This window comes from Ornithorhynchus anatinus, chromosome 2 (genome assembly GCF_004115215.2).
Source record: "Ornithorhynchus anatinus isolate Pmale09 chromosome 2, mOrnAna1.pri.v4, whole genome shotgun sequence".
Classification (NCBI taxonomy): Eukaryota; Metazoa; Chordata; class Mammalia; order Monotremata; family Ornithorhynchidae; genus Ornithorhynchus; species Ornithorhynchus anatinus.
In genome coordinates, this window is record NC_041729.1 from 42,519,184 (window position 1) to 42,543,912 (window position 24,729).

Sequence of the window (24,729 nt, forward strand, 5' to 3'; positions counted from 1 at the left end):
GCAGCATGGATAGAGCATAGGCCGAGGAGTCAGAGTTACCTGGGTTCTAAACCTGGCTCTGCCACTTGTCTGCTGTGGGACCTGAGGCAAGTCACTTCATTTCTCTGTGCCTTTGTTCCCTCATCTGTAAAACGGGGATTAGGAGTGGGAGCCCTGTGTGCGACACGGAGTGTGTCCAACTTGATTATCTTGTATCTACCCCAGCAGAACAGTGCCTGACACATAATAAACTCTTAACAAATACCATAGAATTATTTTACTTGCTAGACCCATTTCCAACCGAAGTGACGAAAATGTAGTGTTACAGTACCATAGCACCATGACCCCGCAGGTCTTTTCTGTTGATATTAGCCGACTGTCTTTTTTTTATTATTCCAGGACTCCTGTTGGGTCCTGCAGAATGCCCTGAGGTGTTCTATGGTCAAAAAACATTACCACTTGGTAGTATAGTCCCAAAAGAGGGAACCAGGAGTAGAATCCAGATTTCCTGACTCCTAGAGCAGTAGTCTTTCCACTGGACCAACAGCAGGGTTTATCTATCAGATAGCTCCTTGAAGACAGGAACAATGATTACTGATTATCTTATATTCTCCTAAGTGCTTAGTATACTCTCTGCATGCAGTAGGTGCTCAATAAATATTATTGATCATCATTATCATCAATGGTACTTATTGGGTGCTTACTGGGCTCAGGGCACTGTACTGTTTAGCGCTCTACTAAGTGCTTAGCATTATACTATTGATGATAAATAACATGTAATGAGCTCTGAAAATGGCTGTTGTGGAACAAATATCTGAATGATTCTTTGAGCTTTTTAATTGGCTACCAATTTGGGCTTTTAGTTATGAGATCCATATGATTTTTGCTTTTTGTGGACATTGTTGCATTAATTTACTCAAGAAATTAATGTTTTATCCCTAAAGAAATATACGTGAGTGTTGGTAAATATGAATGGGGGAAGAATAAGGGTGCCATGGTAGAAGTCTGGGTAGCCCTAAAATAGCCAAAGTAGCTTCAGGTCAGAATTTAATGGTGGAAGAGGACTTAAACCAGGTATTTGCTGTAAAACCAGTTTAACAGGTCTGAGATCATCGAACAGATTTTTCATTGTGTGGGGACAGTTTCCTTGTTCAGAAAATAGAGGAATCCACTAGCATAAATGTCCTTGATTTGATTCTTACTAGGAGGGAGAGATTAGTCAAGGATCTAAAAATGTCAAATGGGAAAGAGAGATGGGGAGGATATATTGAGTGGTGCCCCCAAGGGACTGGTCTTAGTGTGTTTATTTCTCAGTGATTAGGGTGAAGGAATTGAGATATTACACTTTTCAAGTTTACGGATGACACTAGATTGGATGGGGTGACTAACACTTTTTGGGAGTACAATTTAGAGTCACTTGGATTAATTATATTTCAAAATACCAAAATGTCTTGGTAAGTTCTACGATTTGTAAAGATGTTAATGCATGCTTTAAAATTGAAGTCCACGACTCCCTGGAGTCATAAGATATGGTAGACCATGTTCATTTTTTTTTTTTTTTGCCATCAATCCAAATCTCAGCAGCTGTTCACAGGAGGAGGAAGGGAAAGTACTCTTTGGTAACTGTTTGTGCATGCCGCCAATTTTCCACACTGGATTTGATGGTTACAAAAATCCAGTTTATCTCTTTAGGAGGCGCCTGTGCCTTTCTGTAGCAAGATGTAAAAACCTTCCAACAGCCACTTATTTTTGTGTACAGTGGTTAAAGCTGTAACCTCTAGTATTGCCGTGGTGCAATGTTGCCAACTTCCTGCTATAAACTCATTTTGTTGTCCAGAGGGTTGTAGAATAGCAGTAAATGTTCACTTTGAGATAACGTATGCTGCACTGTGGAGTCCAGAAATGAATTATCCAGCAAATTTAATTTATTGCTGTTCTATTTTCCCTGGTTAAAAATGTGTTCCCATTTTGGCTCACTACCTGCAATGATCGTAGTGTACCTTTATCACATGTAATCCCAGAGCAGTCTCCCCAATTTTATGTAAATCAAATCATAAATACCAAAGGATCTTGGAATCACTTTTCTCACTATTGAAATGTGATCCCCTCTGGAGGAAAAATACAGTTTGCACTTTGGAGCTGTGGGCAAGAAAAGTGTCACTTCTTTATTCTAGACTTCCCAAGTGCCCACTACAGTGCTTCTACTACTATTACTAGAAGAAAATCAAATGACCTAAAAATGTGCTTAGGAAAAACTATTGAAGCTTTAGGGGATTCATAGAGAAGGATGACAGTTATCTTCAAGTGAATTTTGGCCAGAAACCTAGTACTTGTTCTCTTACAAAATTGTATAGTATGAAATCTTTTGAAGAGCGCAGTCCACCTAAAAAACTGGTTCCATACCACACGGAACATTTTATAAAATCATTTCTCAAATATCAGTTGCAATGCAGAATGTGAAGAGCATAATAATGAAATCCAGATCATGTAAAAAAAATTATTCAACATCCTCTTCCATAAAGCTTTTTATTAGAGTTGTTAAGTAGTATAATTAATTTGTTTCCTTTCCCCTCCAATGATTAGAGGAGATACAAATGAGGAATGAAATAGTCAAAAGAGAGACAGTAAGAAGGGGGAAGAGAGACAAAGAGATCATCTAAACCCATAAACTAGATCACCAATCCCAGAATAACCATTGCCTACCTTGCATAAATGGAAAATATTATTTTAAAAGAGGGGAGGTCAGTTCGGTGACTGTACTGGGAGTCATTGCCCCTGTGGATTTGATTCTGCAGACATGAAGCCATTACATTTCCTGCTCCAACTTTTTGGGTGAGGCATGCAGCCACAAGCCAGTCAATCTTCTTGTAACCAAATGGAGATTGGGACTAGAACCATGGAGCCATGATGTTGGCTTCATTTCTTGCCTTCTGCCAAAGTAGTAATAATAACAGTAATTGTGGGATTTATCAAGCACTTTACTATGTGCCAAGCACTCTAATAAACACTGGAGTAGATATAAGATAATCAGGTTGCACACAGTTCACTCCACTTGAGGCTCACAGTCTAGAGGAGCAGAAGAACAGATATTTAATCCCCTTTTTACAGGTGAGGAAACTGAGGTACAGAAAAGATAAGTGACTTGCCCAGGGTTTCCCAGCATGTAAGTGGCAGAGCTGGAATTAAAACTCAAGTCCTGTGATTCCCCAAACCCTTGTTTTTTCCATTAAATCAAGCTGCTTCTCTAAGCATGTCAAGTGTCCCTGGCCTGGTCCCAGACCAGAACCAGCTACTTGTCAGCTGTGTGACTGTGGGCAAGTCACTTAACTTCTCTGTGCCTCAGTTCCCTCATCTGTAAAATGGGGATTAACTGTGAGCCTCACGTGGGACAACCTGATTCCCCTGTGTTTACCCCAGCTCTTAGAACAGTGCTCGGCACATAGTAAGCGCTTAACAAATACCAACATTATTATTATTATTATTACTTCCCATATTCACTGGATAGCCAGGCGGAGGATCATTTACCCCTGCAGAATGAGCTGGGCACCCCTCTCATCCCCATTGGATTCAGAGCCCAGAAGTCTTTTGACTTCCCCCTTGGCTCCTGGGATTGCTAGGACCTTTTTGCATCTCCATCAGGCTTCAAGGGCTGGAACTCTTATTTTATTTATTTATAGCATTTGTTAAGCACTTACTATGTGTCAAGCACTGTTCTCAGCACTGGGGTAGATACAGATTAATTAGGTTGGACACAATCCCGGCCCACCATGGGCCCACAGTCTAAATAGGAGGGAGAAAAGGTATTCCCATTTTACAATCGAGAAAACTGAAGCACAGAGAAGTTAAGTGACTTGCACAATGTAACACAGCAAGCAGTTGGCAGAGCTGGGTTTAAAATCCAGGTCCTTCTGACTCCCAGACCCATGTTCTCTCCACAAGGCCATGTTGCTTCTCTTCTTCTGGGAGATGGGAAAAAGGGAGGAAATTCTGCGTCTCTAAACCGCACCTCCTACAGGCTATGCCCCTTTGGGGAGACCTCATCCCCTCCAAGCTCCACCCCAAGTTCTCCTGCACAATCAAAATGTAAAGTTGTCACCCTTGCTTTTGTACTGGGATAGAAGGGTGAGGGGGGAATTAAATAGCTTGTTCTTATCGTGAGAACAAATTAGTTTTAAAAGAATCCATTAAAAATTGTTACTCATCCCTGGGGCTAGAATTCCTCCAGCTATCATTTTTACATGCACAGATAGAAGTCTCAGCAGAAAATATAATCTTTCTGGTCAACCTATATAAATGTATATATGAATATTTTTGTGCCTTAAAAGGAAACTTCTTCTCTCCTAGGATAGAAATCATAATTAGAGAAAGGAAAAAAAAGTGTACCATTTTTCGGTAATGACATGAAAATACTTTAGTCTACAGGCTGATGCCTTAAATTGCCTCCAAATTAAAATAAACCAACCTGTGGTCTATGGAAAAGCCAGAATTTTCTTATAATTTATCTCTCTGAAGGCCGTGATTAAATTGTGAATTTTTTATTAGGTTTTTATTCTAGAATTTTATAGGTGTTTCCAACCTGGGTGCTTGTATTTTTGTCATGTATAGTATTCTGGTAAAGCTGGAAAATTATTCCTTAAGGGTACATTTGCACTGCTTTTTAGAAAAGAAAGTTTCTAGGTAGAGGACAGTGGAATGTAATTTCTTTGCCCTTTAAAACTAATGCAGTTCTACTACCCCATTATCTTTAAAGTTCTGGCTACAGCCATTATGCCTGTTCTATTGTAATATTGCACAATATTTGACCTTCAAGTAGCTTTAGAATCCCTGTCTTAACCGGGGCTATGAAAACAACAAACAGCCTATTCAAAATTTCCCATCATTATTTCATAACATTTCAAGATACACCTCTTTTATGAAAAATGGAAATCAATCTGACTTTTTAGAAGAAAATCTGTTTGTATTTTAAGTACCCTTGGCTCTCTTTGTATGAAACATCCTAATGCAAGTGTCTCTCAGGATATGATTGGTGCTGTTGCATTGTCATCTAGTGCTTTAATGGTATTATTTCTCTGTGTTATAAAGTGCCTTTGTCTCACTGATTCTGTGGTCGGAAACTTGTAAATTTCTACTGAACCATTTGGATTAGTTTCCTCCAAAGTTTTCTGTTTCTGTTTCTTTAGTGGGTCCAATTTACTTGGTTTCAAACAGGTGTCCTACAGCTATGTGAAATAACGGGGCCTAAAAGAAATTTGGACACATCTAAAGAAAATCAGCCTGTGGGCAAATACAGAAAGTAATAAAAATGGAAAATTCAAGATGGAGAATTAGGGTAGTTTGGGCTTATTAATCCTCATTTTGGTGGGCATTTTATGCTCTCCAAGACTTTTACACCATTGCTTTACTCGGTCTCCTTGATAGAGAGCATAATGGTAGGAAAGCAGTCTTGTCTTGTCATTTTTAATTTACCGTCAGCTTTCTATGAAGCTTGGGAACCCACTGGTGCCAACATACATTTACTTGACTAGCGAAGTAGAAATTATTCCACTCCACATGGTCAAATGCTTTCTGATCATTCAGTATGGAGTTATCTCCCAGGTTTTGAGGACCACTTTTCAGGACATGGGAACCGAGCTGATGCTTATTTGACTAGTAGGGAGAGCATTTGTTCTCCATTTCTCCATTTGGAAACAGGTAAATTTTTATATCTTTCCCTGTTTTTTCTCATCACTGAGTCTGATGTTATGGTTGCAATGATTCAGTGGGATTTAGTAGTGACCATACAGAAAATGCTCAATCAGTGGCATTTATTGGGCGTTTCAGGGCCCAAACCACCATACACAGCACCTGGAAGAGTACAATACAAAAAGATTGGCAGACACGCTCCCTACCCACACGAAGCTTAGAGTATCTAAGGGAAGACTGACATTAAAATAAATTGTGAATATGAACATAAGTCCTGGGGGTTGAAGGTGGGGTGAATATCAGGTGCTTAAAGGGTACAGATCCAAATGTGTCACTGACTACAACGGGGAGGGAGTAAAGGGAAATGAAGACTTAGTTGGGGATGGCCTTTTGGAGGAGGTATGACTTTAGTAAGTCTTTGAAAGTGAAGAGAATGTTGATCTGTCATATATGGAGGGGGAAGGAGTTACAGGTCAGAGGGAAGACATGAGCAAGGGGTCGGCAGCAAGATAGAAGAGATCTAGGTAGCGAGTAGGTTTGTGCTAGAGGATCAAAATGTGCAAGCTGGATTGTGATTGATTGATAAATGAGTAAGAGGGAAAGAGAGAGAAAGAGTTTAAAATGTAAAGGGGGAGGGGCAGAGAGCGGGAGAAAGATAGAGAGGATTCAAGGAGTTTGTCTTGTTTCTGGATTTCAGCTCCATGACCTGAGAAGACACCATCTCCCTCCAGGACTTCTTCCCTCCTGCTGGTGGAGGTTGTGGAGGAGCCTCCTTTTCTCTGGCGGCTCACACCAGCTGTCTTTGAAGTTATTTAGGAGTTGCCAACCGCTCTGAAACATGATCCCCAAAGGTCTTGGAAAGTATGCTCCGCCGCCCAAAGTTGAAGCACCCCTTTCCCTGGCCTGGTACTTGTTATTAGGAGCAGGAAGAAAGGCAGAATAGAAATACCACATGGCTAGAAGGTGGATGATGTCAATAGCAGCTGTGCTGCCTCATAAGAGTCAGCATCTTCCCCTTGCTTGGTATCCACCTCAAAGAAAAAGGGACTTACCTAAGGGTAGTTGACTATCCCCAGGATTCTTTCTTCTACCTTGCGGGAACACAAAGACCTCAGAATTGGGTGTCAGAAACAGCTGCTGTAGGGCTTGCATTTTCTTAATGCGTGATGTCTCAGAGATCTGGAAAGTCCATCAGTCAATCAGTAGTATTTATTGTGTGCTTACTAAATGCAGAGCACTGTACTAAGTGCTTGGGAGAGTACAGTTCAACAGAATTAGCAGACATGTTCCTTGCCCATAATGAGCTTACAGTCTGGAGAAGGAGACAGACCATAAGCTCAGGAACTGAACAAATGGGGATCGGAGAATGCAGAGAATGGGTATCATAGGACGCAGCATGGCCTAGTGGATAGAGCACCTACCTGGGAGTCAGAAGGACTTGGGTTCTAATCCTGGCAACGCCACTTGTCTGCTGTGTGACTTTGGGTAAGTCACTTCACTTCTCTGAACCTCAGTTACCTCATCCATAGAATGGGGAATAGGACTGTGAGCTCCACATGGGACAGGGAAACTGTCCAATCCAATTACCTTGCATCTACCTCAGCACTTAGTACAGTCCCTGGCACATAGTAAGCACTTAACAAATACCACAGTTATTATTATTATTATCTGGGTTAGAAAGGAACTTATATCAGAGTACAGACTTTTTGTCTGGTCTGGAAAAAGATAGGAAAGAAGCCACCAAGAGAGTTCAGTTCCTATATATGTCACTGACTGACTGTCCGGCTGTTATAAAACCTAGACAGAATGTGGATCTTCTTATACTATGCTTCCCAGGATTGTGATTTAGCAGAGGATTTGGTCAGGGAGCTTAAGGGGAAGGTTCGGAATTGGGAGAAACATTGTTTTCTCTCCACCAAATGGCTGTGTGACTCTTCTGGGTTGCCAGCTTTCCCCCACATCCAATCATATCTCCCAGGGCCATGCTTCCGACATATGCTATGCACCACTAGTCTCAGGGAATCAAGTCACTCTTAGGAGTTCACTGCAGTGAGGCGTAGTGGGTAGAGCCCGGGCCTGGAAGTCAGACGGTCATGGATTCTAATTCCAGCTCCACCACTTGTCTTCTGTGTGGGAACTTGGGCAAGTCACTTCACTACTCTGTGCCTCAGTTAGTTCATTTGTAAAATGGGGAATGAGACAGACTGTGAGCCCCAAATGGAACAGGGACTATATCCAACCTGATTTGCTTGTATCCAGCCCGGCACTTAATACAGTGCCTGGCACATAGTAAGTACTTAACAAATGCCAAAATTAGTAATTAGTATTAGTATTACCTCTCCCCCAGATGGCCGTGGGACTCCTCGGGGCACCTGCCACCACCTCCATCACAGTTCCAGTGCCCATGGTATCCCCCCTCCCCTGATGCTACCCGCACCGCTGTCCTCCATCCGGGCATGCGTCTCACCACCCTGTTGGGTCAGAGGAAAGCAGCCACCGTTACTGTTGTAGCGGTCACTGTGGCTGTGGTCGTGACTGGATTCTGAGCCGTAGGAACCTGAAATTCTGCTCTTTTAGCCACAACACCCTACCGGCCTTTGGTTTTTGTCTTATGTTGTCCTTATGTTTTTGTTTCTTCCCTCCCTATGTGTCTGTCACCAAGAGAAGCAGTATGGGCTAGTGGATAGAGCGTGGGTCTGGGAGTCAGAAGGGCCAGGGTTTTAATCTTGGCTCTTCCACTTGTCTGCTGTGTGACCTTGGGCAAGTCACTTCACTTGGCCGTGCCTCAGTTACCTCATCTGTAAAATGGAGATTAGTACAGTGAGCCCCATATGGGAAATGGACTGTGTCCAAACTGATTAGCTTTTATCTACCCTGGCACTTAGTACAGTGCCTGGCACATAGTAAACACTTAACATTTACCATAAGTCACTGCTCCCATTTTTATTTTTAGATTGTGAGCCCCCTGAGGGATAGGGGCCATGTCTAATTCCCATCTGTTTATTTCTTCCCGGCACTTCATAGAGTGCTCTGCACTTAGTAAGTACTTAACGTTTTTACTGCCACTACTTGTGAGGTAATCATATTCATTTTCACTAAATCCCCCAATTATTTGGTCAAGTCATGGTCACTGTGCAAACCTCTGTGCTGGCTCCTCTTTTCCAAGGCACTAAAATTTCCTCCTTCATGAGAACCTACATTCATACTGGTGGCAGCTGGGTCACTGGAAACAGGTTATCCATAAAATTAAGGCTTTTTTTTCCCCATAGATCTGAAGAACGAAATCTTTACAGCCATTCCCACATCAATATCTCCCATCTACTGAGGCTGCACACTGCTTTTCTTTGGAGACATTTAGTTGGTTTGAACTCTGTCTTTACGGATTTGTTTCATGAATGCCCATATTTTGAAGGAACGGTAAAACTTCCCGAGTGCTTATGAGTTTTTCCTGGTCTCTTAGCTTTTAGTAATAGGTGCACCAGTTCTGTAAGCTGCTGATAAAGTTGACACATAAGGTTTTATGTGATAGGTCAGTATAATGTTTCAGAAAAGAAGTGGAACCAAGGAACCTCTAAACAGTGTGCAGAAGCACAGGCATTCTTCTGCTGCCCTCATGGGAGAATTTTCACAAACTTTTTAAGTTATCTGATAATTTTCACTTTTTGCTTAAGTAGAAGTATATTCATGGGGTTCCTCAGCTATTTTATATTGTAATCAAGGCTTCCAGTATCGAGTAAAATCTCTCCCTCATGCAGTTGGATCATCTGTCTCATCTGTCACGTCCTTCTGGGCAGAGAATGTGTCTACCAACTCTATTTGGTACTCTCACAACTGTATAAAGCAGAGAAGCAGAATTGCCTAGTGAAAAGAATGAGGGCCCGAGAGTCAGATGATCTTGGTTCTAATCCTAGCTCTGCCACTTGTCTGCTCTGTGACTTTGCACAAGTCACTTAATTTCTCTGTGTTTCAGTTACCTCATCTGTAAAGTGGGGATTAAGACTGTGAAGCCCTATATGGGACATGGACTGTATCCAACCTGATTAGCTTGTATCTATCCCAGCGTTCAGTACAGTAGTTGACAAGCGTTTGACAAATACCATTCGTAAGCATTTGACAAATGACATTTCAGTGCTTAGTACAGTGCTCTGCACAAAGTAAGTTCTCAATAAATACCACTGGTGGATTGATCTTCACATATGGAATACTTTCGTCTTTACTGTCTGTTTTCATCAGACTTGGAAGTAACTGCACTCCTTGTAAAATTGATTTTCGTCGGTTCAGGGCAACCATCTACTTTACTGGTCTCTACATATTAGTTTGTTGTTGGGCAGCTAATTGTCTCTGGCTGTGTTCATTACAGAGAAACCACTGTAATTCACCCCCTGAGAACTTGGGTGGTATTATTACAAACAGCATATTTTAATTTCCATCTGATTGGCCCCATTGAACATGTCCTCATGTTCATGGGCCATTAAGATAATCTTGAAATGATTTCTGTATATGAGGGTGTTGGGACTGTTTCTAGGGAAGGTGCCTATGTCCTAAAATGTGTCTGCTTATAGTTATATTGTACTCTCCCAAGTGCTTAGTAGAGTGCTTTGTGCACACTAAGCACTCAATAAATGCTGTTGAGTGAATAAAGCTTCCCTGAGAACTAAGGTCTTAGACACTCAGCATTCTTTTGTGGGGTACTAGATGGTCAGGCCATAGTAGACTGTGAGATGATCTTGACACTGATTGTTGTTAAAGTGTTTTAGGGAGTAGTTTGCCTCAATCATCCAATTGTTTGACCCATGATAATGAATAAAAGTGATATTGTTAATCTTCAAATAAGCCTTCATATAAATAGTTGAGGACCAATCAAATTGGTATTTTTCCCATAAAGATAGGAGGAATCCACTGGGAGATCAGTAAATGCTTAGTCTTAAGGTACATAAAGACTGGGGAAAAAAACACCCAAAAAACTTCACCCCTCCTCACCCCCCACAAAAAAAACCTCTGAGTTATTTTCAATGTTCAGACATTTCCATATCTTGTTTCCCACTCTGCTCTCCACACAACAAACAGCTCAGGCTTTCCCAGACTAGACAGATGTGGAATGTATCTGCCGGATTCCAAGGTCATGGGATTATCCCATATGAGATTCCTGGCACCGAGGTGAAGAACTTTAAGCACCATGCAATGATTGTTGCCATAAAGAATGATATTTTGGCAAGGGAGAATCATAACAGATGTACAGTTTTTAACAAATAAATTTGCAGTTGTAACAAACCACCAAACTGTGTATACGCACAGCAAGGAGATTGACTTTGGAGAGAGCATAGAGTGTTTTTTTGGCTATCAGTTCAGACCATTAGAGTGCACATTTCACAGAGCTATGAGGCTAAAAAAAATCTTCCTGGACATAGTAATTTGAATTGGAGCTGTTATTCAGTGGGGATCAAGGGAAAAGCACTGTCCTAGATGTGCGTTAATACAGATTGGGGTAATGACATAGCCAGCGAACGATAGTAGCAAAAAGGGAAGCTGTTCTCATGGTACTCTAAATTCTACCCATATATTAGCTGCAAGGTTTACCCAGGGTGACTATATGATTCACTTGCTCTGATTACTAGAGATCGCAGCTGTGGAATACTATGTTGACCCTACCACTTTTTCATTTTTGATCCTGTGAATCAATTTGTCATGAAAAAGCTGTGTATTGGAGGCAGTGTGATCTAATGAAGAGAGCGCGCAGCATGGCCTAGTGGCAAGAGCATGGGCTTGGGAGTCAGAGGTCATGGGTTCTAATGCCCGTTCCAGCTGTCTACTGTGTGACCTTGGGCAAGTCACTTAACTTCTCTATGCCTCTGTTGCCTCATCTGTAAAATGGGGATTGAGACTATGAGCCCCACATGGGAAAATCTGATTACCTTGTATTTACCCCAGCACTTAGAACAGTGCTTGGCACATAGTAATAATAATAATAATAATGATGTTGGTGTTTGTTAAGTGCTTACTATGTGCAGAGCACTGTTCTAAGCGCTGGGGTAGATACAGGGCAATCAGGTTGTCCCACGTGAGGCTCAAAGTCTTAATCCCCATTTTACAGATGAGGCACAGAGAAGTGAAATGACTTGCCCACAGTCACACAGCTGAGAAGTGGCCGAGCTGGGATTCGAACCCATGACCTCTGACTCCCAAGCCCGGGCTCTTTCCACTGAGCCACGCTGCTTCTCGAGCACTTAAGCACTAGTAAGCACTTAAATTCCATTATTATTATTGTTATAATCCCAGGTCTGTCACTGCTGTGTGACCATGGACAAATCGCTTAACTTTTCTGGCTCCCAGATTCCCCATCTCTAAAATGGGAGTAATAGGCAATATGGCCTGTTGGAAAGAGCACTACTCTGAACCAGGGGAACTGGATTCTTAGTGCTATTATTATTGTCGTCATCATCGTTATTACTATAGTCCTAGCTTTGTCTGCTGAGTCTATACCATAAGTGAGGAAGATTAACTGAAGAGCCAATTAGGGCATTGCACAAGATGGACAGACCCAACAGGAATCCTGATAAATAGCTGGCTAATGAGGGCAAGAAGGACCGTAGTGGTTACCGAGGCAACTGACGGTCGGGTCACGGCAGAGCCTTGGCACTTTGTTATGGTCACTTTGGCCAGAAATTGGTCATGCAAATAGAAAAAGCCTTTGTCCTTGGAATTGTACCACACCCCTGCCTGCCTACACTTGTTGCACTCTGTTTCAGTCATTCAGACAATCGTATTTATGCAGCACTTAGTGTGTGCCGAGCACTGTACTAAATGCTTGGGAGAATACACAGTAACAATATAACGGACATGTTCCCTGCCTGAATCATTTTTCTACAGAAACATTCTGGACACATCACCCCACTCCTCAAAAAACTCCAGTGGTTGCCCATCCACCTCTGTATCAAACAAAAACTCCTCTTTGTTGGCTTTAAAACACTCCATCACCATGCCCCCTCCTACCTCACCTTGCTTCTCTCCTTCTACTACCCAGCCCACACACTTCACTCTTCTAGTGCTAGTCTTCTTACTGTGCCTCGATCTCACCACCAACCCCTAGTTCACGTCCTGCCTCAGGTCTGGAATGCCCTCCCTCCTTGAATCCGGCAGACAACCACTCTCCCCGCTTCAAAGCCTTATTAGAAGAACATTTCCTCCGAGAGGCCTTCGCAGGCTAAGCCCCACTTTTCCTCATCTCCCACTCCCTTCTGTGTCTCCCTGACTTGCTCCCTTTGCTCTTCCCTGCTCCAAACCCCAAAGCACTGATGTACAAATCTGTAACTTTATTTATCCCTTTGCTCTTCTCCCCCTCCCAGCCCCAAAGCACTATGTACATATCTGAAATTTTATTTACTTTTATTGATGTCTGTCTCTCCCACTCTAGATAGTGAGTTCGTTGTGGGCAGGGAATGTCACTGTTTTGTTGTGTTGTACTTTCGCAAGCGCTTAGTACAGTGCTGTGCACATAGTAAGCACTTAATAAATAAGTTTGAATGAATAAATGAATGAATGCCCACAACGAGCTTACAGTCTAGAGGGAGCTTACAGCCTGTCCCCGCGGGAACATGAATGACAGGGACGAGAGAGGGTGAGCGGGACCGTACAAATTGCTAGCACTGTAATCACTTCCTTCCTGCAGATTTTCAGTCCCAAAATATCAGGACTGAGTCTCATAGCAGTAATACTAATAGTAGGAATGTTTGAGTATCCATTTGGTACAGTGGATCCATACTAGGTGCTTAACTAGAGTCTCATCTGTCATCCCGCCCCATAGCACTTGTGTATATATGTACATATTTATTATTCTACTGATTTTATTAATGATATGTACATATCTATAATTCTATTTATTTATATTGATGCTATTGATGCCTGTTTACTTCTTGTGAAGTCTGTCTCCCCCGTTCTAGACTGTGAGCCCGTTGTTGGGCAAGTATTGTCTCTATTTGTCCTGAATTGTACTTTCCAAGCACTTAGTACAGTGCTCTGCATATACTAAGCACTCAATAAATATGATTGAATGAGTGAATGAATGAACTCCCAGTGGGAGACTCCATTATCCATTCATTCGATTATTCATTCATATTATCTGACCGCTTACTGTGTGCAAAGCACTCTACAAAGCATTTAGGAGAGTACAATAGAATAACAAACAGACATATTCCCTGCCCATCATCATCCTCACCACCGTCATCAAAATGAGAAATGATAACCACTATTCTCTTCATTACAGGGACACAGAGGTGATTACCCACTGTTCTCTACATCACAGGGATACAGAGTTGATTTCTTTAAAAACCCTTTGTAAAATAAGCAGATGCTATAAATCATGTATTTAATAGCTCAGAGTCAGGCTGAGTGTGCATCAAAGTGAATATGCTCAAAACTTCTCTCTCTTGCCAGTTGGTAGCCACAGAACTTTCGTCCTGATGTGTGCAGAGTTAAAGAAGAAAGAAAGCTGGACCCAGAAAGAATCCTCAAAGCTCTAAAGTGTTGCCAAAGTATAACCATGTAGGGTAATGTCTCACAGCATTTTGCTGTCTTTCCACCCTCCCTGAGTGTTCCGGCATAAAGCTAGGAAATAAAATAGAATGGCCCTGGACATGTTTCCCCTGAATCACACTCCATCACCTCCCTGGCATTGTGCAGGTTATGAGAAGATTAAAGGCAAAGTGGAAAAACATGTCAATGGATGTGATAAGAATGGAAGTTGCTTTTTGTTTTTAAATGAGTAACATTTGAGTCTCTAAATTCTGATGTGCTTTTAAGATAAAAGGAAGTCACAGAAATCGCTCAGTGACTAGGCAGCTCCTAAATTTAAGAAAATGTAATTCTCCCAACTAGCATATTAACTTCTGAGGTGAGAGATAGAACCAGTCCTGTTAGCTGTCTCCTCGAAGTAGAAAACTTGTTGTAGCAAAAGTTTGGAATAAAACAGGTTGAAATTCCTGAGAAAGCCATAGACATGAAGCAGTCATTGCCTAAATATGAACCATAGCTATTACTGAAAGGGCCTTTCATTAAAAACCATGTATGTTATCATGTGGCTGATGCATGCCTAAGCTGATCCTTCCTCCCTTTGCTACAGAAGCAGGGGAGAATAGGTCCAGGGGCCAGGTGTAGTGATAAAAACCAGCCTCCGAAGATGAATGGTGGAAGAGCAACACTGAAAACAAGAAAAAAAATGACTGTGCCAGTGGGTTTTCTGACTTAAATGGTCACCCTTCGACTTTAACCTGAAAAAGACCCCCTTTGGTCTTCTCTACAGCAAGCAGAGGAACTACAAAGCAAACCTCTTCAACCTGGATTAATGAAGTCCCTGCCTTAGGCACACTCTGCTATCACCCTGATAATCTCTTTAGAAACACCGCATGATTAATTATTAATTACAAAGACAAATCTTGTCTAGAAATGGTGCCTCAGATGCTTCAGTCTGCACTGCTTTGGTGTTGCCTGGGTTTTTATTAATTCCAAAAATAGCAGAACAGTTTACCAAGCTTAGAACAGTGCTTGGCACATAGTAAGTGCTTAACAAATACCATTATTATTATAAAACGTACAACCAGCTAAGGAAAGCGATACTCATTTTGGGCTGAATAGGAAGAACATTTTTGGTTGAGGACAGAGTAGTCCTCTGAAGCTGAGTCCATTCCCTAGAGAGTGGGAATTGTATTTCATTCTGTGCATTATGTACTATTGGACTAGGGATTTTGTTTTGGGGGACCATAGCCCCCCAAAATCTCTGGCCACTTTCTGAATTTACTAAAAGGACTGACACCTATAGAAGTCATCCATTCTGAGAATGGGCCCATGTGGTGTATTGGCACAGTTAAAGTGGAAATTTGACAATTATCAGGTTCCAATAAAATCCCCTCAATCTAGTCAAATTACACAAATAATAGGCAAATTTCCAGCTCACTTAGTACTGAAATAATAACTTTAAATGGCTCACATCACCTATGCTACCTGTAAAATTGGAAGTGAATTTGTGTTAGGGGACGTTTAGGGTAGAAGAAAAATAAATGAAAGTAGTTTAATTGGAGTAGTCCCATTTTAGTTTGGCGAAACTAAGCAAAGTTTTAGATTGGGAAGAATACATTTAAAATGTCAGGGCCATATTCAGGGAAACAATACAAGGAGTCAGAAATACAAATAAAAGGAATTCAATATTATTTCAGAGAGCAACTAGTGCCCTTCGTTATTCATGCTTTTATGCTCCTTTCTATTGTTTTCTTCTTTCAGGTACCAATACATGGGGAACCACATTGAAATTTAACTCTCAGGAAAACAAAGCCAGAAAAAAGGCTTGTGTCTTTAGGTAGCACAATGCAAACAATAGACTTCCCCAAAGGACTTTTAAATAGTTTTTGGGTGGTCCTCAAACAGTACTACAAAGTTACCCCATTGTGGATTAGCTTTTCCCTTCTTTTTGGCAAAATACTTCACATCTGGAATGACAGTTTGCATATAATTTTCATTCTCATTCGGATGTAATTTGAAACAGCTCATTTATTCCCCCCCCCCTTAAAACAGGTTTTTCCTAGAACCAGGATAAACCCATTGACTTTAAAGCTCTTAATCACCTTGCCCACTCCTACCTTACCACCCTGATTTCCTATTACAGCAGCCTGCACATTTTGTTCTTCTAATGCCAACCTACTCACTATACCTTAGTCTTGTCTGTCTCACTGCTGACCTCTCACACACATTCAGTCTGGCCTGGAACACCTTACCTCTTCACATCCCGCAGATGACCACTCTCCCCACCTTCAAAGCTTTACTGAAGGCACATCACCAAAACACCTTCCCTGACTATGCCCTCATTTCCTCTTCTCCCACTCCCTTCTTCATTGCCCTTGAACTTGGATTTGCACCCTTGATTCATCCCTCCCTCAGCCCCACAGTACTTATGTACACATCTGTAATTTATTTACTTATATTAATGTCCATCTCCCCCTCTAGACTGTAAGCTCATTTTTTATGGTATTCATTAAGCGCTTACTATGTACCAGGCACTGTTCAAAAAGTTCTGGGATAGATACAAATTAATTAGGTTGGAAATAGTCCCTGTCCCACATGGGGCCCACAGTCTTAATCTTCATTTTACAGATGAGGGAATTGAGGCACAGAGAAGTGAAAGGACTTGCCCAAGGTCACACAGCAGGCAAGTGAAAGTACCTGGACTAGAACTGAGGTCCTTCTGATTCACTGTGGACAGAGAAAGTGTCTACCAACTCTCTTATGTTGTACTGTCTCCCAAGCATTTAGTACAGTGCTCTGCACAAGTAAGTGCTCAGTAAATATGATTGATTGCTTGACTGTCTAGGGACCTGACTGCAGCTCCCTATGGCCTCCAGATGCTTCTTCAGTGAGGCCCAAATAGGAGGAAAGTGGATAAAACTAATACCTAAATCTGATTTTAATCATCAGCAGTGCCATTCCTCCACCTGCCCTCATTTCCTGATGATGGCAAGTTTTCATGTGTAAGTAGTTTTAAATTGTTAAATATTTTTAAGATTCCTTCACTTTTTATAGTATTCACTGTAGACTTATGGGGAACTGCACTCTGTTAGAATTTTCTTGATGCTACGCTTAAATGTGCTCAGTCTCTGAGAGTTTTCCGGAGGTTCCCAGGATATGTCTAAGCCCTTTGGGGAATTAAAGTTATTTCTCACATGCCATGACTCAAACTACGTAGTCAACATGATCAGGATCTGCTGGTTCCAAACTAAATGCCTTTGGTTTTTACTTGTTCTTTTTCACTTGTAACTCAGCAGTTTTCTTTCATCTCACCTGAATATTGACATGACTGAAAACTTCTGAATGTACCACACTGCAATAATGCATATTTTACTGAATGGCAAGTCCAAAATTGCTTCATTTCATTTGTCCAAATAAGAAAGAGAACTGGTGTGCCCCCCCCATCTCTCTGTCTTTCTATCCCCACCCTTTCCTCCCTTCCTCCCTCCCTCTCCCTCCCCCCATGTTGGTAGCGGCTTTGGAAATTTCTTCAGTGTTTGTTAATGAAAAATGTGCTTTCTCACTATTAGCATAAATGCTTGTTCCTCCTTCCCATTTCCCATCCCTCCATTAGTTATGAGACTTTAATCATGATGTCTGTCCCAGACTTTTGCTTGGTCTGGTTACTTTAGTATCTTCAGAATGTTTTCACAAAGTAACAGATGGTGGTAGGAGTAATTGGGCCGGGAAACGACATTCACAACTAAAACTGGTTATCGCTAGGAAAGCTTTTGTTTTTTCAGTGTTTTTTTCCTCTTGTGTTCAGTATTTTTCATCCAATATTGCAGGTTTTGTAGGTGGAAGTGTTCTGTACAGCTAGTCTTGAGACATACTAGCTATTAAGGTCAGTTAGAAGTGTGAACAGTTGATGAATTATCCATTATAGAGTCACTTTTTATGTCAAACCAGTGGACATTTCCTGGCTTCAGAGAGAATTAAAATAAAGGCTAGCTTTGTAGAAAGAAAGAATCTTTAAAATGCAACTTTTTTTCTTTGTGACTTTTATTGCCTTGTACATTGATATGTATGAAGGAGGAAAACAGTGCATTGTTGGCAATAATCCACAGTGCTTGGCACAGACCGTCTTTAAAATCTGGCATCAGAATGAATGTTAATTCAGTTGTTTTCCCACAGAAGCTACTGATTAGTTCCTTAGCCAAGGCCAAGTATCTCTAAGATGATTCATTAAAAGTTGGCACCTGGGTCTAATTTATGAAGTCCACCTACCGAAACAGGTTCTTACACTGTTTCAAGTACAACCAACTCCACAAAATGTATAAACTTGGAATGTTTGATGTAGGAGTGAGTGTGTGTGTGTGTGTGAGAGAGAGAGAGAGAGAGAGAGAGAGAAAGAAAGAGAAAGAAAATCAGAAAGAGGCTAAAAAAAGAGAGATTTCACAAATAAAGGGTACAAACACGTTTATTCCAAGAGTTTTGGGAACATGAAAACTGTAAAAAGCAACCCCAAACCATAAAACGTTTTGCTAATTGGGAAGCCCTTGGGTAAGTTGCCTGTGCTAGTGGACAGAAAATGATTTGAAGATGGGGAAGTTTAAGTAACAGTTATGAAATAATCCTTTTCAAATGCCAATGTGTTATACAACTATTTAGTGATATGTTCTCTATGTGGATGCATTTATTTCTATATGCAAGTCAGTACATAAAATGAACACATACTACAATATAAGTATATAAATACACAAATAAAATAGAAAAACACCCACACAAGGTTAAATATCATTTAGTTCCCTAAAAATAAATTTAAAAAGTGATTTACAAAGTGTGGATTCCTGTCTACTTTTGTTATTTTATTTTGGGAATTAACACTGTCTGAAAATGGGGACAATCTTCTATTCATGAAATTCCATTTTAGCTATTTATTATGCCCTTACTATATGCCAAGTATTGGGACGTCCTTTAGACTGTAAACTTGTTCTGGGCAGGGATGCTTATTCATGAAGAGGACACCCTTTCAGTGCAAGCTACTGTATAGATTGTGCTGACCAGATTTATGGTTTTTGTTGTTCTTTTTGTCATTTTTTAAACAATATTTGTTAAGCCCTTACTGTGTGCCAGGCACTGTACTGAGCGCTGGGGTAGATAGAAGGTAATCAGATTAGACACAGTCCATGTCTCACATGGGGCTCACAGAAGTAATCCCCATTTGACAGATGAAGTATCTGGGTTCAGAGAAATTATATGACTTGCCCAAGGTCTCACAGCAGACATCTGGCAGAGTTGGGATTAGAACCCAGGTTCATTTAATAGTATTTATTGAGCGCTTACTATGTGCAGAGCACTGTACTAAGCGCTTGGAATGAACAAGTCGGCAACAGATAGAGACAGTCCCTGCCGTTTGACGGGCTTACAGTCTAATCGGGGGAGACGGACAGACAAGAACGATGGCAATAAATAGAGTCAAGAGGAAAAACATCTCGTAAAAACACGGCAACTAAATAGAATCAAGGCAATGTACATTTCATTAACAAAATAAATAGGGTAATGGAAATATATACAGTTGAGCGGACGAGTACAGTGCTGAGGGGATGGGAAGGGAGAGGGGGAGGAGCAGAGGGAAAGGGGGAAAAGAGGGTTTAGCTGCAGAGAGGTGAAGGGGGGTGGTAGAGGGAGTATGACTCCTAGGCCTGTGCTCTATCCACTAGGCCATGCTGCTTCTCACCTGATCTGTGCTTACTTAAATATGGAACTGGATTTTTTTCATTAATATTATATTGCAGGGAAAGGTTTGTCAACTCACTGCAGATTCACTGTTGTTGTTCCAAGAGGTGAAGGGCATCGAGGGGTTTGGTGAGTCAGAAAGGGAATGAGATATGGCTAATTACTGCAGAGTTGCGTCGCCTAAGGGAAAGAGGAGTCAGAAGCTTCATTCAGGTTCTAGACTCATTTCTGCCACTTGCCTGCTGTGTGACCTTGGCCAAGTCCCTTACCTTTCTTTGTCTCAGTTTCCTCATCTGTAAAATGGGGTTCAAAGACTCGTTCTCTTTTCTTAGTGTGAGAATGCTCAGTATGAGATAGGGTCTGTATCTTTTGGGGTTATCTTGTATCTACCCCCAGTGCTTAGACCAGCGCTCGACACCTGGTAAGCACTTAGGTACTAAGCTGGAGGACAAAGTGTTGGTTCTTCATTTTGGTGAGAACCTTTGGTGCTTCTTACCACAGATGCACCCACAATCATAGAGAACCTGGAAGAAAAGTGGGTTGAACCAGGGACAGAATGAACCTTGTTTTTTATTCCAGCAGTCACTGAACATGCTTTTCACTCTTCTGAAAACATCCATAATTCTCAAAATTTTCAGATCCTGAGTGTGGGGAGTTTCAGGAGTAGGAGATTCCAATGGTGCTTTCTTTGCTGAGCTCTTCCTCATCTCCCTCTTCTAATGCCCAATGTCTAGAGGCAGAGATGTAGATAAATTGGAGCCTTAGGTCTAGTGAGGGGATAAATAAGTACAAAAAAGAGAGAAAGGTATTAGGTGTTGTAACAGTGTTTAATAAGTGCATAATGTGTACAGAGGACTGTACTAAGGGCTGGGGAAAAAGATCCCCTTGAGAGAGAAGCAGTGAGGCGTAGTGGGTAGAACACGGGCCTGGGAGTCAGGAGGTCTCGGGTTCTAGTCCCAGCTCTGCCACTTGTTTGCTGTATGACCTTGGGTAAGGCACTTTACTTCTCTCTGCCTCAGTTACCTCATCTGTAAAATGGAGATTGAGACTGTGAGCCCTAAATGGGACAGGGACTGTGCCCAACCTGATTTCCTTGTATCTACCCCAGCACTTAGTACAGTGCCTGGAACAAAGTAAGCACTTAACAAATGCCATAATAATAATAATGAAAAAATAAACATGTCCCTGGCCTTCCTTTCAGTCAAACAATCAATCGTACTTATTGAGCACTAACTGGGTGCAGAGCACTGTACTAAACACTTAGGAAAATTCAATAGAGTGAGTAGACATAGCTTAATGTAGTGCTTGGCACATCATAATAATGATAATCCCTGTCTTCAAGGAGCTTAAAGCGTTCACAGTCTAAAAATAAGGTGGGAAAGGATTTGGCAACAGATACAGTATGAAAGAGGAAATACAAACGACAGAGTTCAGAGTCCAACAAGTCTGAAGGCAAAGGGGTCTTGTAGGGGCCTCAGGGTGCCGCCTGTCCAGGTCAGCCAGAACCCAGGCAATCAGAGCTTCCCAACACCCTAAAATCTGTGGAGGCAGCTCCCCACTGCTGCTGCTTAATGCCCCAAGGGAGCACGGTGGGAGGGCGGCAGGAGGTTCCCACTGGCTTTGCTCTGAAGTCTGGTGGGAAGAGTGGTCTAATGATCACCCACAGAATCTTTGAAAGGCCAACTGATAATCGGTGCAATTTTACTAAGCTTTCCGATATGCAAACCTATCCCTCAAGGTAGGATTGCTGTCCATTAAGATGGCCACTGATAGTAAGAAAGGGTTGGGCTAAGTGATAGTTACTTTGAGGTTTCCTGACATTTCAGTGGTGACCTGGAGGATTGGCTGTATTTAACTCATTATCAAGAGCCAATCCAGTCTCCTGGGAGACTCAGCTGTTAATGGTGTTTGAAACTGCATATTTATTTGAAGTTTTAAAGCACCTTCTGCTTTTGCAGTTGCCCTGTTTAGTGACAATGCCTTGCACTTTATGACTACTGTATTACTTCCACTTGACATTTATGTGCAGTAATGACTTTCTTCCAAGGAGCTCAAAGCGTTTATGAAAGGATCTCAGAGAGCTGCCCTCTGTTTGGCTGGGTTCTTTGTGAGCCAACTAAAGTGAAAAATTGGGACAATTATCCCGATAATTCTAGAAAAATGCCGCCCGGGCCCCAGTTATCTATGTAGTTAAAGTTAAAGTGTTCTTTGGCCATAATCATCCAGGGATTGCCTCATTTGTCCACTTCATTTTGCTCTTGCTCATCCATATCCTAAAACTGGGGCAACACTGGTGAGTGATTGGGATTAGAAAATGCACTTCAAATCGCAATTATTTTGAAATTTCAGATCCTTTTCAGGCAATTGATTCTCTGAAATAGGATAATCGAGGTTGTGTCTTCGCAGCCGAGAGATCCTGATCATTTAGATGGGGCTAGAGGAATTAGCCCTTTTTATGGATTAGAAACTGAGGCGGAGAGGATAATTGACGTGTCCCAGAGGCTCCCGCCAGCCAATGCCGAGCTCAAACCACTAGACAACACCCCCTCTCCCTATATGAGGTCACTGATATACATATCACACCACACATTGGGCTGTACCAGGCGTTCACGGAGAACTAATGTCTAGTACATTAACCAGTCAGGTCTCAATTTGTTTTCCAGCATTCCATTTGGCTTATAGCATGCATTAATATTGCCAAGCAGATAGTGTCAGAATTTTGCATAGTAAGTATACTGTGCATTAATATTTCCAAGCTCCTATAATGCCAGTGCAATTGTATTAACAATATAAAGGCCCCTTCTGAGCCGTAATACTGTCAGGACAAGTGTATAAGCAGCACAGTGCTCTCATTATTACAGTAATGTCATTTGGGGCCTCTTCTGACATTAGTAAAAGCCTCAGTCTGTGAAAGTACAATTCTGTTTCACATAGTAAATGCTATCTGGTGGACTCATAACTTAAGAGAAATTTTGTAGCAAAATAACTGTGTAACAGCAAAGAAGTTAAAAAGGATGTTTCCATGAATAGATTTAGAAGTGCAAAGTTTCCTCCCTCTTTACAAATGGACAGTTCATTTCTTTAGTCTTTATGTATGTTTGAAACCAATACCAGTATAGGAGGAGTGTGGTGTAGGAGAGAGCAAGCCCTGGGCAAATATTTGATTTGGGGTCTACAGTGAAGAAGCAGCACTCTTTGGATGGAGAGCTCTGAACAAGGATTCTAATATGAAATCCATAGCGAGTGTGACCACCGGCGTATTTTGACTGAATCTACATTAGCAAATAATCCCAATAAATCCAGTTAAAAATATTCTTTGGCCTCAGTAATCTGGAATACTGATAAAGATAATGGTATTTCAATCTTAAAATTCCTTCATTTGAAGTAACTATAAAATTGTCACCAAAGTTAGGAAACAAATTGAGTCATATCTAACGAGGACCAGATTTATGTCGTTTGGGGCAAATTACTTAAACCCTTTTCCTCCTTTAAAAAACGAGTTTACCCAAAGACCTATCTTTATCTTTTAGGGGTGAGGTGAGAATAAACAAGATAAACTGAAAGAATGAGTGAAATCTATTCCCATAATATTATTGTTTAGGAATCCACTGACATAACCTGAAATTTTCCAGGCAAAGTGATAAGCAGTTGTGAGATGGGCTCATAACAGAATTTACATTCTTCAAAATAGTTTAACAGGCATTGAAGTTGGCAACAATTATTTGGCTGGAATGGGATGTTTTTCAGAGTCACATCTACAGTTAAAGTCTTCAAGTGTGCTCTTCTGGTTAGAGTAATTTTACTGAGGTTAAGTGACAGAGTATGAAAGAAAGCTGATTTTTTTTTTTACTACTTGGATCAGTCAAATGAATAATATTTAGTGAGTTCCTAATTTATGCAGAATACTGTACTAAGCAGTTGGGAGAGTACAATAGAATTAATAGAAATGATCCCTGACCTCAATGAGTTTACAATTTTGTGGAAGGATATCTGAAAACTTTGTGGCCTGGGGCAAGAAAATGGTGATGGTGGTGGTGATGGGCTGGTGAATGTTTAGAACATATTTGTAACCCTAAATTGGAAGATGGGGACCAGGAAGGAAATGATGGTTCTTCTGTTGAAATGACAGATGAAAATGCAACTTTTTAGGGTCTCAGATTAATAGGTCTTGAAGATATTGTCCAACATGCACTTGAGTGAGTTATGGTGAGAGGGGGGCAGTCTCTCAACCACTGATGACTAATTCTCCTAATTTATCATCCAGTATTATTTATTGAGTGCCTACTGGATGCAAGAGCAACTGTACTAAGTGCTTGGGAGAGTCTTGGGAGAGTCCAATGGAAGATGAAAGCCATGATCCCTAAACTTAAAGAGTTTACAGTCTGCTGGAGGAAGCAGATTCAGAATAGATTACTGATAGGAGGAAAAGCTCCTTGTGGGCAGGGATTGTGTCTCTTTATTGTTGTTTTATACTCTCCCTAGAGCGCTTGGTACATTGCTCTGCACACAGTAAATGCTCAAGAAATACGTTTGAGTGAATGAATTCATGAATGAAAAGAGTTTGCTAGATAGAGGAATAAATGGGTGCTTAAACAGAGTACATAAAATTCTAAGAACCAAAGTTCATTGGGTGATGGTGAATGCCTAAGTGCTGAGATGATAGTAGGAAGGATGTGACCGGGGAGGAGAAGGTTAATTATGGAATGCCTTCCTAAAGGAAGCATGATTTCAAGACCACCTTGAAGATAGGGGAAGGTGTGACCCGGCAGATATGAATGAGAAGGAAATTTTGAGTAGAAGGAAGGCCCTGAGCAAGGGAGTCAGAGATGAGGGGGTAGAGAA

The 24,729-nt window shown here is 41.3% G+C and overlaps 1 protein-coding gene across 1 annotated transcript in view; it reads left to right on the forward strand.

Annotated features, from left to right (window-relative positions):
* PRKAR1B (protein kinase cAMP-dependent type I regulatory subunit beta) overlaps nt 1-24,729 on the forward strand; it is a 171,240-nt gene that overhangs the window by 137,600 nt on the left and 8,911 nt on the right. The gene's annotated exons all lie outside the window — the stretch shown is intronic.